Here is a 17,713-nt window from a genome sequence, read left to right as displayed (position 1 = left end):
CATTAACAAGCAATAATGTGGCAGGGTTCAGTACAGCACACCACGTGACCACAACATTAGCAGATCCAAAAATCAATAACTCATAACGGGTAAGCTGGGCACTGGTCAAATATTGGGTCTTTGTCCTAGTCAGGAAAACTTAAAATAAGTGTGGAACATAAACAGTTAAAACGTGACCCATCACAATGCCTTTGCATTGATCTATGCTTAAACCAGTGGCAGCCACGGCTTTTAAGCAACCAAGCAAAGCAGCAGCAACAGAATCCAATGTGGTGGAAAAATATGCCAAAGGTCTGTTCCATCCTCCATGTAACTGTGTCAAAGCAGAAAGAGCGCAACTATCACATTCATGACAAAAAAATTAAAAGCTTTTTGTGTAATCAGGCATTCCCAAAGCTACAGCCCTCCACAAACTCTCTCCCAGCTCAGTGAAAGCTTTCATGCATTCTTCCTTGAAGGGGACTGGGTCTGTAATTTATTTGTGTGTCAACTTCTGCAACAATTTGGAAATTACTGAATCATTTGGTATCCATTGGTGACAGTAGCTCACCATGGCCAAAAACATTCTGACATCTCGCTGCATAATTGTGGGATTAATTTGCATAATTGCTGCAACTCCATCAGGACACTTTCCTTGCACCTTTCTCAATTTGGTTACCCAAATATTTTACTTCTTTCTGGCAGCACTGTAATTTGGTTGGGGAAACCTTGTGTCCGTTTTCATCCAAATTATTCAATAACGCTATGGTGTCTTGTCTTCAAGCTTCGCGTGTACTGGATGGAACCATTAAGTCATCAATATACAGCACTAAAGCGGACTGCTCAAAGATTCTAAATTCTTTTTTATTATCTGGTTAAAAATAGACAGTGATTCTGAAATCCCCTGTGAAGTGCAGCACTATGAATACAAACAGTTACTGAGCCAGAAGGAGAAAGGGAACTGACTGTCCTCATGTAAAGGCACTGAGAAAAATGCCTGTGACAAATCGGTAACTTAAAACCATTCTGCCTCACATGGAATCTGAAATAAAATCACTGCTGGATTAGGCACTACTGGACAACAGGATACCACAGTTTCATTCACCTTTCTCAAATCCAGTACTATGAGATATTTCCTACTTAGCTTTTGCAGTCCCATAATTGGAGAATTACATGAGCTGTCCATCATTTCCTTCAGAACTCCCTGCTCAACGAAATCTGCAATGACTGGGTTAATACCTTCAATTACTTGTGGGGTCATACTATACTGTGGCATTCTAGGGAAAACTGCATTTGGCTTTATAGATACTTTGACTGGTTCAATACCTGGAATAAGTCCAATAACTTTTCCAAAGAGATCCCAAACTCTCAGGGTTACTGTGTCTTGTAATTCATCAGGAAGATCTTTAACTGTCATAGCAGGAAATAGTGTAATGAGAAGATACATCTCATCAATTTGACTTGAAGTCTCTTCATCACTATTGGTCTGAATTGCTATCCTTTCTTATGTACAAGTGTTGGAACATTTTAGTTTGCATAGCAAGGCTCTTCCTAACAGACTCACAGGACTTGAATCACAAACTACAAATAGGTGAAAATCCTCAAAGGTTCCTAATTTAAGTGGAATGAGCTCTGTAATGGGGTTTACCAAATGCTAGTTTGCTACTCCGACAACCTGAACTGTCTTAACAGAAAGGGGCACATTAGGGACTTCTGTATATCTGACAGTGGAATGAGTTGCTCCAATGTCAACCAGGAATGAAAAATTATGACCCATGACACTCACATTCACATAAAGATCATGCTGATCTACCTCCAGTGAGACAGCCAAGACACATTCTTCCTCTTCTGAACTTTCACTCCTACATTCTTCACTCATTTCATCATCACTGAAATCAATCAATGGGTATTTTGTGATTGACTGATTTACATTTGCATTTGTTCTTTGGTTCACATTCTGCTGAGGAACCATTATCTGTTGCTGTGCTGTTGGAGCTTGTGGAATATGCATTTGCTGTGGGGCTTGAATTTGCTGTTGGGGAAATAGTACTTGTTGCTGGGGAACTTGCATTTGGACTGTTCCAGTCAGAACATTCATATTTGGATTTTGAGGCCTTTGAATTCTTTGATTTTGAAATTGACTGTTGACAACCATCTGTCCACTTCTATCACCTTGCACCAAATTATTTACTTTACTATAAGGACACTCTGGTTTCCAATGTCCGGCGTGGCCGCATGCATGACAAGGAAACATTTTCTTCCTGTTTTGAACATCAGCCACAATAACATTCGGATCTACTCGAATTCCACAACCTCTACCTCTGAACTGAAGGGCCATATTGCCCTGTTGTAGTGTTCCCTGCATTCCTCCTAAGATAACCACCCTTTGCAATCCCTTCATGCCTGCTGCTTGGGCAGACTTGATTTGCATCACCATTCACTTTTCCCTTAACCTTTTCTGCTTAAACTCACTTTCATCACTAGAGTATTTTGCGTAATGGAATACTTCTTCAATTGGCTTTCCTTGCCAGCAAACCAAATTATTTTGAATCATATCGTTAATTTCAGGCTTCAATCCTTGAATGAATCTGAACACAAAATGTGCCAATGTATTGCTTGAAACTTACTTCTTCAGATGGCGCACCTGTTACTGCATCCCTTGGCATCTCTTGCGTTATCCAATCAACACTCCGCTTACATTCAACCAACAAATCTACTGAAACTACAATCTCAAACAAAGTGTTCAAATCTTCCCACAAACATTTCTCAAGCTTGACAAATCTCTCCGTTTGCTGATACCATTCCACTGGTTTCTCCATCAACTTTGGGTAATCATTTGTGAACAACATTATGGGGGTCTTTACAACATTGGCGGTAAAAGCCGCTTACCGCCGTGCAGAAGACCGCCAAGACACCGCAGCGGCCGTGGAATTCCGCCACAGCTATTATGACCCACATCTCGGAATCCGCCGAAATTCAGACACCCACACAAGTCCGCCACACCAAAGGTCAGTGATAAACTGGCGAAAACAAATCCTCCACCGTCACGCCAACAGAAACACGCCCATGCTATTATGACCCACGAATCCACGCGGCGGTCTTTCAACCACGGTATTCCATTGGTGGTACACACCGCCGTGCTCAAAATACACACACATCTCCAAAACACCGCCACATTGGACAATTCAAAATACACACACCTGATACACATACAAACACCACTCCCACACACCCAACACAATATAAAACACACCCACCTCACCCACAAACCCCTACAACCAAAAATTATAGACGAAGGCGAGAGAGAAAGCACAGCAATAGACAACCCCACCACACAGAGGCACACAACACCATCACCCACACAACATCCACGCACAAAACAACCCACACCACTACACATCACCACACTCATCACCACATACACCACCCCACACATCACCCACACAACCCCATGGCATACCAAAGACACGCCAGGTTTTCGGAGGAGGAGCTCAGGGTCATGGTGGAGGAAATCATCCGGGTAGAGCCACAGCTATTTGGATCACAGGTGCAGCACACCTCTATAGCTAGGAAGATGGAGCTATGGCGAAGAATCGTGGATAGGGTCAACGCAGTGGGACAGCACCCAAGAAATCGGGACGACATCAGGAAGAAGTGGAACTACCTACGGGGGAAGGTACGTTCCGTGGTCTCCAGGCACAACATCGCGGTTCAGCGGACTGGTGGCGGACCCTCACCTCCTCCCCCACAACTAACAACATGGGAGGAGCAGGTCTTGACCATCATGCATCCTGAGGGCCTCGGAGGAGTTGGTGGAGGAATGGACACTGGTAAGCAAACCTTAACTATCATATCCCCCACCCTACCTGCATGCTATCACACACCCCCACCCTCACCCCCTCCCCTATCACTCCAACTCCTCACTAATATCCTAATAACACAAACCACCCATCCAAACACCAAGCCCTGCATGACACAACAAAGCATGGACACCCATCACTGAAGCATGCCCACTGCACATACCCATAACACCCCCTAACCATCATCACAAAAGCCCCCACACAGGAATGCTAGCACTGGGGTACACGCTCACCCACCCATTGCACACCATGACACACACACATGCAATAATCATGCTTTTACACCCCTGCAGGACCACTACCCAACATCACCAGACAGGAGGGTCCAGACATCTCTACCCCACCCACAGTGATGACAGCAGCTCTCGCCAATTGGATCCAGATGACCAGCCCGGACCATCTTGGGCCTCGGGACAGTCGGTTCCCCTCGCACAGGCACAGCCCAACACTGACCTTCCACCCTCTGGAAACACCAGTACAGCATCCACCCAGTGGGCCCATACCTCCATACCCAGGACACATCAATCAGCTGTGTGTCCACCACTGCAGGGAACCCAGGATAACCCACCACCCCAACAACAACAGGGACCTGGGGGCAGTGGTAGTGGGCACACAGTCCAGGGGACGGAGGCCCAGGAACACAGGGAAACTGGGCGGGCTGCTGTGCGACAGGGGGCGGACAGGCCAAGGGAACCCACTCTCACGAGGCCCTCTCCTCCATCATGGGAGCATACCACCACTCCCAGGAGACGATGGCTACGGTCCTGGCCAAGTTTCAGGAGACCCAGCGCCTGCAGGAGGAACAGTATTTGGGGTTCAGGGAGGAACTCAGAACCATCAGCTCTGCCCTGGGCACCATCGTAGGGGTGCTGAAGGACATACAGAACACCATGAGGGACACTGTGGCACTCCAAGGGGCCCCTGACACTAGCCTGGACGATGAACTGCCCACCACCTCCGCCGGCGCTAGTGGACAGGACGCCCCGCCACAGGACCACCACACCAGCACCCCACCCCCTCCAGACGGAGAACCATCCCGCAAGCAGTCCCTGAGATCCAGGAACAGGACAGAGCACGATGCCAAGACCCGCGCCAAGAAATGAGACCACCCTGATTGTCATCCCACTGTCCCACTTTGTAACCCTGTCCATATTGGAACTGCCCCAGCTCCACTTCCTATGCCCATATGGGCAATGCACCTGTGAGACTAATAGACTGGACTCTGCCATGGAGATTCCTCCACCATCACCATTTTACCACCCCCTCCAATAATTAGCACTTCAATAAACACCCTTGAAGCACAAAATAATCTGGAGTCAGTCTGTGATTTTGAAAATGTGTATTAGCTATGACAATGACAAAATCCGTTCTCAAATGTAATGTCAACATACCTATGTCACACATCACAAGTCCATGAAGGATGCAAGCAGATGACACACGTTGGTAACCACACCTGTGAAACCGTAATGGAAATGTACAACTCGGTTACCAAATACTGCTTGAAATTTAGAGACAGGATAGAGGTAGAAGTGTGAAAGTAAGTGTATTAGTAAAGAAAGTGTTCTCACCTGTGTGTCACTGGAAATATTGCTGTATGACTGAGTCCCTGTTGTCAATGTCTTCTACCTCTGCTTCCTCCTCATCACTGTCCACAGGCTCCACAGCTGCCACAACACCGTCATCTGGACCATCCTTCTGCAGAAAAGGCACCTGGCGTCGCAAAGCAAGATTGTGAAGCATAGAGCAGGCGATGATGATCTGGCACACCTTCCTTGGTGAGTAGAATAGGGAACCACCTGTCATATGGAGGCACCTGAACCTGGCCTTCAGGAGGCCGAAGGTGCGTTCGATCACCCTCCTAGTCCGCCCATGGGCCTCATTGTAGCGTTCCTCTGCCCTGGTCCTGGGATTCCTCACTGGGGTCAATAGCCATGACAGGTTGGGGTAACCAGAGTTCCCTAATAGCCACACCCGGTGCCTCTGGAGTTGCACCTTCACATAAGGAATGCTGCTATTCCGCAGGATGTAGGCGTCATTCACAGATCCAGGGAACATAGCATTTACCTGGGAGATGTACTGGTCTGCCAAACATACCATCTGTACATTCATCGAATGATAACTCTTCCGGTTCCTGTACACCTGTTCACTCCTGTGGGGGGGGACCAGAGCTACATGGGTCCCATCAATGGCACCTATGATGTTGGGGATATGTCCCAGGGCATAGAAGTCACCTTTAACAGTAGCCAAATCCTCCACCTGAGGGAAAACGATGTAGCTCCTCATGTGTTTCAGTAGGGCAGACAACACTCTGGACAACACATTGGAAAACACAGGCTGGGACATCCCTGATGCCATGGCCACTGTTGTTTGAAATGACCCACTTGCTAGGAAATGGAGCACTGATAGCATCTGCACTTGAGGGGGGATTCCTGTGGGATGGCGGATTGGTGACATAAGGTCTGGCTCCAACTGGGTACACAGTTCCTGGATTGTGGCACGGTCAAACCTGTAGGTGATAATTAAATATCGCTCCTCCATTGTCAACAGGTCCACCAGCGGTCCATCTCCTCACATGTCCCAGCTGACGGTGCCTAGGAAGGACAACAGCGACCACAGAGTCAAGCAATTCAGAGGTATGTACCCACAGCTACAGAGCACACGAAACAAAATCCAAAAAGTTGTCTGTATGTGTGTTGAGTCCAGGCCTAGGTATGTGTGACGCAGTTGAAAATGAAGCCATGTGGGCCCCTGAAATGGCGGATGCCTGACCTCTAAGGTGGGACAATGGGATGTGAGGTAACTGCGCTGGCGTTGTACACCGTCGCGGTAGGCGGTCGAAGACCGCGGCGCAATGCTGCATTGGTTAACATTGGACCCTATAGGTCCCAGGAGCCAATGACGAAGTGCGCCGGCGGTGATGATACGCACCGCCATGGATGTCACCGCCGCGGACGTGACCGCCATTTTCTATCTGTTCAATCACTCGATACCTGATCTTCGACAGGAGAGGACCTACACTGCAAGTGCTGCTGTGACCTCGGTCTGGAAGAGACAATGGCACGTGAGTCTGGGGAAAGGGCCCCTGCCTTCACTGCACAGGAGTTGGAGAAGCTCGTGGACGGGGTCCTCCCCCAGTACATGCTACTCTACGGTCCTCCAGACCAACAGGTGAGTACATAGTGTGCAAGTTGTATGGGCTATGCCTGTGTGGAGAGGGCTGGATGTAAGATGGAAGGGGGCAGAGTTTTGCGAGCAAGAAGGACTGTGAATGTATGTGCCACATGGCAAGGGTAGGGATGTGGGCACTCACTTCGACGGTGCAGTTGGTAATGACTTCTCTTCTTCCCCTGTACATGTCATGTAGGTCAGCACCCACCAGAAGAAGGATATTTGGCGTGCCATCGCCAAGGACATCCGGACCCTGGGGGTCCACCAGAGACGGAGCACCCACTGCCGTAAAAGATGGGAGGACATTCGCCGCTGGAGCAAGAAGACGGCGGAGGCTCAGCTGGGGATGGCCTCCCAACGTGGGAGGGGTGCCCGTCACACCATGACCCCACTGATGTTCCGGATCCTGGCGGTGGCCTACCCTGAGTTGGATGGGCGCATGAGGGCATCACAGCAGACACAAGGGGGTGAGTACACTCTCATTCTGCTGACTTTGTGCGCAGTGGAGGTGTCTGGGTGGGGGAGGAGGGCTGTGGGTTTCCCTAGGCCAGGGCGAGTTCCGTAGGCTAGGCCCCTCCGTAATGCAGGCCATGTGGCACTCCACCACACCTCTGTAGAGTGCCAAATACAGGTATACATGCCCCTGTGTCATCTATGTGTGCATATGTCCACCATAGCCATGTAGGCCATATCCCAGGAACTGCATCTGTAGAGCCCAAGAGCGCGGCGTAGTGCAGGGGGCTGCTGTGTCTGTATTGTCCGCCAACGGTAGCGGTAAGCCATGCACTCAACCTGTCTTTCTTCTGTTTCCCCACCCCTTTTTGTGCTCTCCCTATTTTTTTGTGCATCAGCATCATCAGGCGGAGGTACAGTGGCACCGGAGCATGAGGGGGCTGCATCCCACATGGCCGTGGAGGGCCTCACCACGGACTCAGAATACACCAGTGGGACGGAGGGGGAGGGGAGCTTCACGGCGGTCACTGGATCAGCAACCAGCGACACGGACTCGTCCTCCGATGGGAGCACCCTTGTGCTGGCGGCACCACCCCCCTACCAGCACCGCCCTCCCAGCAGCCCCTCAGCCTTCGCCCCGTGCCCGCTCACCCAGGAGGGTGGGCATCACATTCGCCCCAGGCACCTCACCCCCTGCCCCAGTCACCCCTGCTGCCCTCAGTGAGGAGGCCATTGACTTCCTCAGGTCACTCACTGTTGGGCAGTCTACCATTGTGAATGCCATCCAGGGTGTAGAAAGGGAGTTGCAACACACTAATGCATTCCTGGAGGGCGTTCATTCTGGTCAGGCTGCCCATCATCGAACCTTGCAATATCTGGCTTCAGCACTGATGGCAGCCATTGTCCCTGTGTCTAGCCTCCCCCCTCCAACTTCCTCCACCCATACCCATTCCCCTGTACCTCTGCCTATCCCAAGAACACCATCAGACCAGCCTGCACACACGTCAACAAACAAGGGCAGCTCAGGCAAACATAGGCACCACACATCCCACAGGCACTCACACAAGCATCACCCACATACAGACACAGCAACATCCACTGGCTCCACTGTGTCCCCCTCCTCGTTGTCTCCCTCCTCCCTCCCAGTGTCGTCTACACTCTCACGTGCATGCACTACCACTACAGCCACTAGGACTCGCACCAGAACACCCACCACCACACCCCGCTCACCTGCACTCACCACCCCCACTACCATTTACACGTCCCCTGTGTCCTCTCCCAGTGTGTCTGTGACGCCCCCTCCCAAAGTACACAAACGCGGGTACACAAACACCCAACATCCATCCACCTCACAACAGCCTCCAGAACATGCACCTGCACCCAAATGACCTAAAGTCACACCTCCTAAAACCATCTCCTCTTCCTCCACTCCCAGACCCCCTCCAGCTACCCCCCCCTGTGAAGCACCAGAAGTTGGACAGTGCCCGACGGGAGAGGGTGAAGACTCCTGCCGGCAAAGCCGCTCACAAGGGTCCCGGGGGGAGTGTCGAGTCAGCTGTGACTCCTCCCAAAGTGGGGAAGGGGCAGAAGAAAGCGCCAAAGTCTGAGAAGAGCAGCACGGCGGAGAAGGCCGCCATCATCCCCGCTGCCCAAGATCGCCACCGCCAGCCCCATCGTCACTGGTCAGGAGACCACAGCCAGAGTCAGTGCCCAGGAGGGCAGCACAATCGTCACTGGTCAGGAGACCACCGCCAGAGTCAGTGCCCATGAGGGCAGCACAATTGTCACTGGTCAGGAGACCAGTCACCACCAGAGTCAGTGCCCAGGAGGACAGCACAATCGTCACTGCTCAGGGGACCACCACCAGAGTCAGTGCCCAGGAGGGCAGCACAATCGTCACTGGTCAGGAGACCACCGCCAGAGTCAGTGCCCAGGAGGGCCCCGGCAGCCACAGCCCCACTGGGCAATGAGGGACTGCCATGGCACACACCGCTGCACAGGTCAGAGACAGCAAAGTCAAGCTCTGCTGAACAGGGCAAAGACCGCCATGGCAAGCACCGCTGAACAGGGCAAGCACCGCTGAACAGGGCAAAGACCGCCATGGCAAACACCACTGAACAGGGCAAGCACCGCTGAACAGGGCAAAGACCGCCATGGTAAGCACCGCTGAACAGGGCAAGCACCGCTGAACAGGGCAAAGACCGCCATGGCAAGCATCACTGAACAGGGCAAGCACCGCCAACTCAAGCACCGCTAGCCCATGTGCGGCAGGGGCAGTGACGGAACTTGGACCGTCTCGGGGAGAGTGATGCACTCTGGGCACCAGTCCCCCTCCAGAACCAGTGGAGAATAGCATCCACTACCTCAGTCCTTAACAGGATGAAGCACTCTGAGCACGAGTCCCCCTCCAGAACCAGCGGAGAACAGCATCCACTACCTCAGTGTTTAACAGGATGAAGCAATCTGGGCACCAGTCCCCCTCCAGAACCAGTGGAGACTGTTATCTACTTAAGAGACTGTGGCTTTGTACTCCCCAGGATGGTACAGTGGGCAAACCACCCACTGCAAAGACTTGTGAGACTGTGGCTTTGCACTCCCCAGGATGGTACAGTGGGCAAACCACCCACTGAAAAGACTTGTGAGACTGTGGCTTTGCACTCCCCAGGATGGTACAGTGGGCAAACCACCCACTGAAAACTCTTGCCGAGACTGTGGCTTTGCACTCCCCAGGATGGTACAGTGGGCAAACCACCCACTGAAAAGACTTGCGAGACTGTGGCTTTGCACTACCCAGGATGGTACAGTGGGCAAACCACACACTGAAAAGACTTGCGAGACTGTGGCTTTGCACTCCCCAGGATGGTACAGTGGGCAAACCACCCACTGCAACGACTTGCGAGACTGTGGCTTTGTACTCCCCAGGATGGTACAGTGGGCAAACCACCCACTTCAAAGACTTGTGAGACTGTGGCTTTGCACTCCCCAGGATGGTACAGTGGGCAAACCACCCACTTGAGAGACTTGTGAGACTGTGGCTTTGCACTCCCCAGGATACATCAATGGGCATGGAGCCCCGTCGTGGATCTGGCGTGGTGCTGTCATCCGGCTGAGGTGCCCTCCCTTCCCTTCCCCCTGAGGTGCCTGTTGTATTTCTATCTGATGCCCCGGCAGTGTTCTCTCCGTTTCTGGACAGGTATCATGTGTGGGCCTCGCCCATGCATTTTGGGCCCAGTGGTCCACGGACATTGAATGGTGCATACCTGCACTACTGATCATGATGTATATTTTTTTAATGTGTATATATATATGTATATATTAGCTTCCTGTATTTTGATACATTACAATGGTTGCACTCATTTTCTTTTGTCTTTGCATTCTTCCGGGGGAGTTGGGGGTTGTTACTGTGATGTTTGGAAATGCATTGGTGTGTGTGTTGTAGTGTGTGAGGGTCAGGTGAGGGTGGGGGTGTTGCGTGTGTGTGTCCCTGACTTTTGCCTCCCCCTTCCCCTATGTCGTAGGTGCAGTACTCACCGTTGTCTTCGGCGCCGGCGTTGCTGATGTTCGTAGAGGAGCAGGAACACTATCGCAGGGAGTAATTGGAGTTCTGGCTCCATGGTGCCCTCCTTCCTCGTGGAGTGTGTTAAGGTGAGCGTTTTCCCATTGAAATGGCTGTTTCCGCTGTGTTTTTATCGGCGGTGAATCTGCCCCGGAAAAGGTGGCGGATTGGCCTGTTGTAATACTGTGGGCGGTACTTTGTCTTCTGCCTGTCTGTTGGCGGTGACCGCTGCGCTGCTTGTCTGTACCGCCGTGGCGGTCGGAGTGTTAAAGTGGCTGTCTTTGTTGGCGGTTTCCGCCACGGTCATAATTCCCTTTTTTTTTCTGCCGGCCTGTTTGCGGTATTACTGCCGCTTTAACACCGTCCTCCAGGGTTGTAATGACCCCCTATGTCACTTCTGCTCCAAGGAACATTAACAAAAGTTCCTCACGGAACGTCTCTCATTGGCATAATTTCTACATCTCCCTCAGCCTGCTGTACATCATTTGAAGATGCAGTCGGCTTCTTCTTCTGATTTCATTTCTTTGCCCATCTGCCTTCCCATTTATCTAATGCTCCCCTTGTTTGAATGTTCTGAATTAAGCCCTTAAGGTGAATTTTCATTCCAGGTGATTTCATGTTCGCAATGTATCTCAAATCAAATTACAACCTGTAACTCTTCTTCAATTGTTTACATTTACTCATCTCGATTTCATATTTCTCAGCTAAATTAGTTAATTTCTCATAAACCTGTCCTACTCGAAGAGTAATGTCCTTGCACATGAAGTGCAATTCGTTTTAATTGTAAGAATGGACTTTGTCTAATTTAAGTGTTCCCTCAATCATTTCATTTAATTCCAATTTTAATCTAGCCATGTTCAATGTCTTTTCTCCCTCTTTTTTCCTGAAACTGGTGTGCCACTTAAATTGTCTAACCATTCAGTCAGTTGTTGGTCTGTCAGTCCTTGTAAACTGTTATTTCCATTGTCTCGGGGCACAAGATGTTAAATATTGCATGGGTCTCTCATAGCCGGCTTTTGAGTTATCATAGTTGATCCCATGGAGCATTGGGGACATATCACATCAATCAGTGCCTAGTTTGAAACAAGAGAATTCATAGGAGTCATGGCTGGCACAATAATGCTCAGTCTCTCCATTTCTGCATTCATACCAATAGGTGAATTCATTGCTCATACTGGATTTGGAATCTGGGGACCACTCTTGTTATTACCCTAGGCATACAACATGACTACAGGACCTATTGTCACAGAAAATGTCAATGCATCTGGTCCTGACAAATTTGTTTGAATTGGAGGGGAACAGTAATCCTTTACCTTGGCCAATCAATTTTGTACCAAAAGCCTGATTTGACTGATTCAGAGCAACATTCTGCAGTGTCGATGCTGGGTAATACATGGGCCTTGTCTGTCTCTAATTGACAATTTGTGCAGGTGGCTGTGCATTAGGTGTGGACTCAAATTGAATCATTTCTGCATTCTGAATTGACTGTGGCATAACTGGAACTGAGACATTCTGAACTGTATTAACATTTGGAACTGCTGAATAAACCGCTGGCACCTGTGCAACATTAGCAGAAGGCACATTTGGAGTCATCGAAAACTGGCTTTGTTGAGCTGGGGCTGTGGCATTATTCGGGACTACACTGGGGCTTACTGATACAACTGCATTTTGCAGTGTGGGGCAATTCTGCAACAACTGAGTTATATATTCATCCTCTGAATTACTTTTGGTGTCTGCTACCTTTTCTGCATCTTCATCAGATTTTGTTTTGGCTCTAGATTTAACACTTCCATCACTCTCCTGTGTAATTGTTGGGAATAACTTCACTGCATGTAATGTCTCTGCTCTCCACATTCTCTGCTCTTCATCCCATTTAGCCTATGCTAAAGTCTTTTCTGCTTTCCTCATTCTTCTTTTAAATTTACGAGCCTCTTTCTGTCTCATAACTAATTCCCAAATAACAAGAGCTTCAAATTGTGCAGGTCTACGAAGGGGTTTTGACTCATACAACACCCTCCTCAGATTCTCTGAAATTCTTAAATTAAAAGATCTATGACAGGGAAAAGCTAAAGTACCTTCCTTCTCACTTATTTTACACCATTGGTTTACCCAAACACATGCTGAAATTCCACTCTCCTCCATTACTTTAAATGCTGGTGTACCCTCAGGTGGAGTAGGTTCACCCTCTCTAACTGGAATAAAAACATTTCTTCTCAACACGCTCCTTAAAGCTTTGAATTTTTTTTTTTTACACATATCTAATTCACATGCACAAAATCTATAAAACCAGGAAGTAATTTTCAATCCCACAACCCTTTTCACAATCTGTTCTCAACCTATAGCAGGGCAGTCTTGTCCACCAATCCTTGCGTGGCTCTTCTCACCAACCGGCCTATCCCAGCGTGGACCAAATGACGTCACATTCACTTCGCTCGTCAGTGGCAGCTCACTTCAGAGCCTTCTCATACACCTCTCACGCAAGACACCTAAATGCAAATATTGCAAGCACAGAAAACAAAACCTGTCTGCTCACTTTGGGTAGGTATCAAATGATTTGAAAGATGTACAGAACGTTTGACTGTGACCTTTCGCACAAACAGCTACTCTTCTGGCTATAGCTTTCTCACATGCACCAGTGTGATTTTACTTGCAAACCTCACTCCAATTGATATGGATTCTCCTTGTGCACTCAGGATTCACCTAATACCATCCAACAACTCACACACTTAAGGAGACCTACTGGTATTGTCGACAGCCCTCAATCGACCAACACCTCACTGAAGAAAATAAATTAACCAAGTGTCTCCATTCACTTGTACAATACTCCGGAGACTTAGGCCTTGCAGGACCCATCAACAATAACAACCATGTGGGGAATTTTTCAGCAAAAAGAGCAACATTCACTTGGAGTACACCAACTCCCTACTCAATTACCTGGAGTATGCAAACTCCATGCTCACTTCATACATCACACTTCACCGCGATTTAGCCTAAGCATTGCAAGTGCAACCTTTCTCAAAACACATACTGTGAACTTGTAACACAATGCTGGAATTTCATCAACCCCTACATTACACCAAAAACAACTCTCACTGTAGGCAAATTCTCACTCTTCTCCTCACAAGACATAAACATAACTTTGCTACCAAAACTGTTGGGGCGCCTGGGGAGCAGGGGCAGCTCCTCCATGACGGTGAAGGAGCATTGCTCCCCAACCAGCAGCGGCAGCTGCAAAACCCTTACAAAGAAACAATAACAAACAGTGTTTGTCATCGTTTCCTTGTAAAGGGGTGGGGCCATGGGGTGACAAGTGTGTCTCGGGTCGGGCAAATACACATGCTCAGTGGGCTCTCTCCAGCCCAGAGAAGTGAATCCTAGTTTGTTTTAATGGGATAACAGGAGTTAGCTTAGCCTTCGGGCTTGCAGACTCGTGCCCCGTCATCTAGTGACTTTTAAACTACTTAGCTTGCTCTGTCTTAGCCCATTTAATTATTTAATTCTTCTAAGATGGCTACCTTGTTTATAGTTAGGCCACTTGTTATGCTTTGCAATATCAGTGCCACCGCGCTAAGGCATCAAGATCAAGTGACAAAGACAAACAAACAGTAGGTGTTCACACTTAGGGACTTTCCCTCTCTATACTTTTGAGGGAATCATTTATAGTAATTGCCGCCCCAAGCACGGTTGTTATCTATTGTTTGGGAACACACCTACGTCAGGGGTCCAAGTAGATCTGTATAAATACATCACACTTTAGACAGATAATCAGTGGGATTCTGACCAGAGGGCATCGCCACCATCGCTGATGTCGATGCTGCAAGTCATCTTGACGCTGACCCAGTCTTCGTGTCCCTGCAGAGTCTGAGGTAGAGACCTCATTCCAAGGTAACAAGGGTTCGGGCTCCTCTCATGGTCATGGCACTGGCAGATTAGGTTTAACAAACCCAGCTCTCCTTTAAGTAGAAGGTTAGGCCTATCATATTAGGGTACTAGGACATATTACACACCTTATGTCTTTTCATGCTATTGCAAGATGGTGGGGGTCTTTGTAATAATGACTCTCTGTTTCTTGCACTGTTCATTATCCTAATCATTGCAGCCCATGCAACTTATCGCAGATTGCAGTTGTCTTAAATAAAAACTATTGAAACTTTACTGCATCTTCATTAATGCCTGTGTTTGGATGAGACATGATGTATCTGTGAGAAAGGGGTAATCTCCGGTTGACCACAACACTCCCTGAGATGTTTTATTCTCGAGAACATGTGTAAAGGCTGCCGCAAATCACCTTTTACTATGTGGGTTTTTGGTGAGCTGCTGCTAGTGAGCCGGAAGGGTTGGGACGACAGCTGTGACTTGTTGTAGGATAGGCATAGTTGCCTACAAACATAAGTACTGTCATCCTTAAACCAGCAGTCTTGCCTAGAGCAAGAGTCCAAACTAAGACACCAGCAACACAGTTGCTGGGCAGGGGAGAGCCTGCACAGGCTCCCAGTCTGCCTGGGAGCACCCTGGCTGGGTGCTCCCAGCCAATTGTGACGCTGCTTTGAGCAGCATCAGGATTTGCCGTAGGGCAGGCTGGGAGCCTGTGCCTGCCCTCAGCCAGCAGAGGAGCGGAGCGCGGCACTGCAAGGCGTAAAGGCACGTTTATTTTTATTCTTTTATATATTTTCATCCCCTGCCACTCTTGTGCTTCCCACTGCGCGTGCCACCCCGCCCCGCCCCGCCCAGTTTAACACCCACGAGCACCGACTTCTGCAGAGGTCTTCTTCCCATCTCTGGTTCAGAAACCCCAAGCGTGCTGGTGAGACACCATCACAATTTTTACCAATTGAGGTCGACTAGATCTTTGGACTGGTGAAGAGTGTAGTAGTCAGATTCATTAAATTCACAAATCAATTACATTATACCATAAACAATTCTTAACACCATGGACAACTTGACAATAAATCAAACTCCAAACTGAATAAGTTTCAAAGCTTTATTACAATACCAAAAATAAATGTCACATACATGGTGCGCAAAACTAAGCGATAAGCATACCTGCAAGCCATTTGCTGACCAAATCATCTAAAAAGATTTAACCTACAAAAAATTAATACTGGTAAACACTCCAAAAGAATAGAATGGATCAGAAGAACTACAATAGGCATACTATTTTCACATTTCAAAGCAGATGAAAGGGACATCAGTAAGTCATCAAATACAGTTTTTTAATTCAGATTTCAGGGCTGGGCCATTCCTACAACTAACATGAATTTAGATTTGCTTGTGTGGTTATGGCTAACACATACAGGCAAAAGCAAAAAGGAAAGACAAAAATAATTTGGAATAAATCATCGAAGGCAGCTCACTATAAAAATATGCTGGTGCAACTACCTAAGCTAAAAATGAAGCAAGAAACCACACTTTATTATACTGCCCCTTACGGGAAAACACACAGGAATACCTCATCAGCAAGAATGGTTGCTTTCTCCCGACGTCAGTCGACAGCAGCATCAGGACAGTTCAGAACATGGGCTGCACATTGGACAAGTCAGCAGTTCAGAATTAGTTGGGCATGTAAGTACTGAACAGCATAAACAAATGTGGCAATTAAAACTAAGAGGAAATTCATCAGAAGCTTTGTAAGGGACAGAAAGTGACAGCAACAGACTTCAAGCCGAATTAGACAGATTCTGGCAGAGTTCTGGACAGACTCGAGGCAGGAGTGGACTCACACAAACTAACTCCCAGATTCAAAAGTTCCTCACTAATTAAAATATCCACAATCCTCTTGATTGGTTCTTCATGTGGGCTCACTTCAGGCATCAGGGTCAATGTCCAGTGGTTGTTGATGGCACCACCAAGTTTGCAACTTTTCCATATTTTCTCAGCAAAAGTGCATTGTCATTTCAATGATTTCATACAGTTCTGCCAAAATATTACATTTTCTAGTTATTTGTTATTTCTCACAACACACAATATAAACTAAACTTTTCTCATGAGAACCATAAATATCCTGTCATGTTCAACAGCTAGAACAAATAATGTTACATTGTTAATAGCAAACATGTTCTTCAACTTCAATACAATAGGACATTCAACATCACATCAGCAAACTAGGAAAATAATTCAGGAAAAAGGGAACAGAATAAACAAGTGATTTTCCACTAATGCTGCAAAATGAATCTCTCAGGCCTAGTCGAGCTAAAAAAGCCTAAACGCACATTAGCACAATTAATACATATAAATCCTATTGCATACCTTATAATTATAATCAAATATGCAAAGCAAATGATTTCATTGCAAACATTATTTACAGCATGATAGAACAGTTTAAAACTGTGCATTTATTTTTCTGCACACATGTAACTTGCATTAAAAGAATTCATTTAAACAATATAAGTATGATTAATTGATATTCATTTTATACTTTCATTCTAAAATTAATCTTAATAAGACACTCATGTCTTGTGTCAGGAAGTAGTATGAACACCCCAAATGGTAATGTTTGGGATTGATGAAGAGGTCTGTAAAGGCCAAGAGCAGCATTTTCTTTTTTATGGCTATGTCGGCTTTGCGGGGCTGTATTGCATCGGACTGGATGAGGCCAGATCCCTCATCTTGTAGTCAATGGCTAGCTTGGCTCCTTTCGATATATTATCTAGAAAACAGATTGTATGCTGTTAAGGGTAAGGCTGGCAGGGAAAGGGGA

The sequence above is a fragment of the Pleurodeles waltl genome, chromosome 11 (genome assembly GCF_031143425.1).
Source record: "Pleurodeles waltl isolate 20211129_DDA chromosome 11, aPleWal1.hap1.20221129, whole genome shotgun sequence".
Taxonomy (NCBI): Eukaryota; Metazoa; Chordata; class Amphibia; order Caudata; family Salamandridae; genus Pleurodeles; species Pleurodeles waltl.
The sequence above is the reverse complement of the archived record's forward strand: the minus strand, read 5'-3'. Positions refer to the sequence as shown.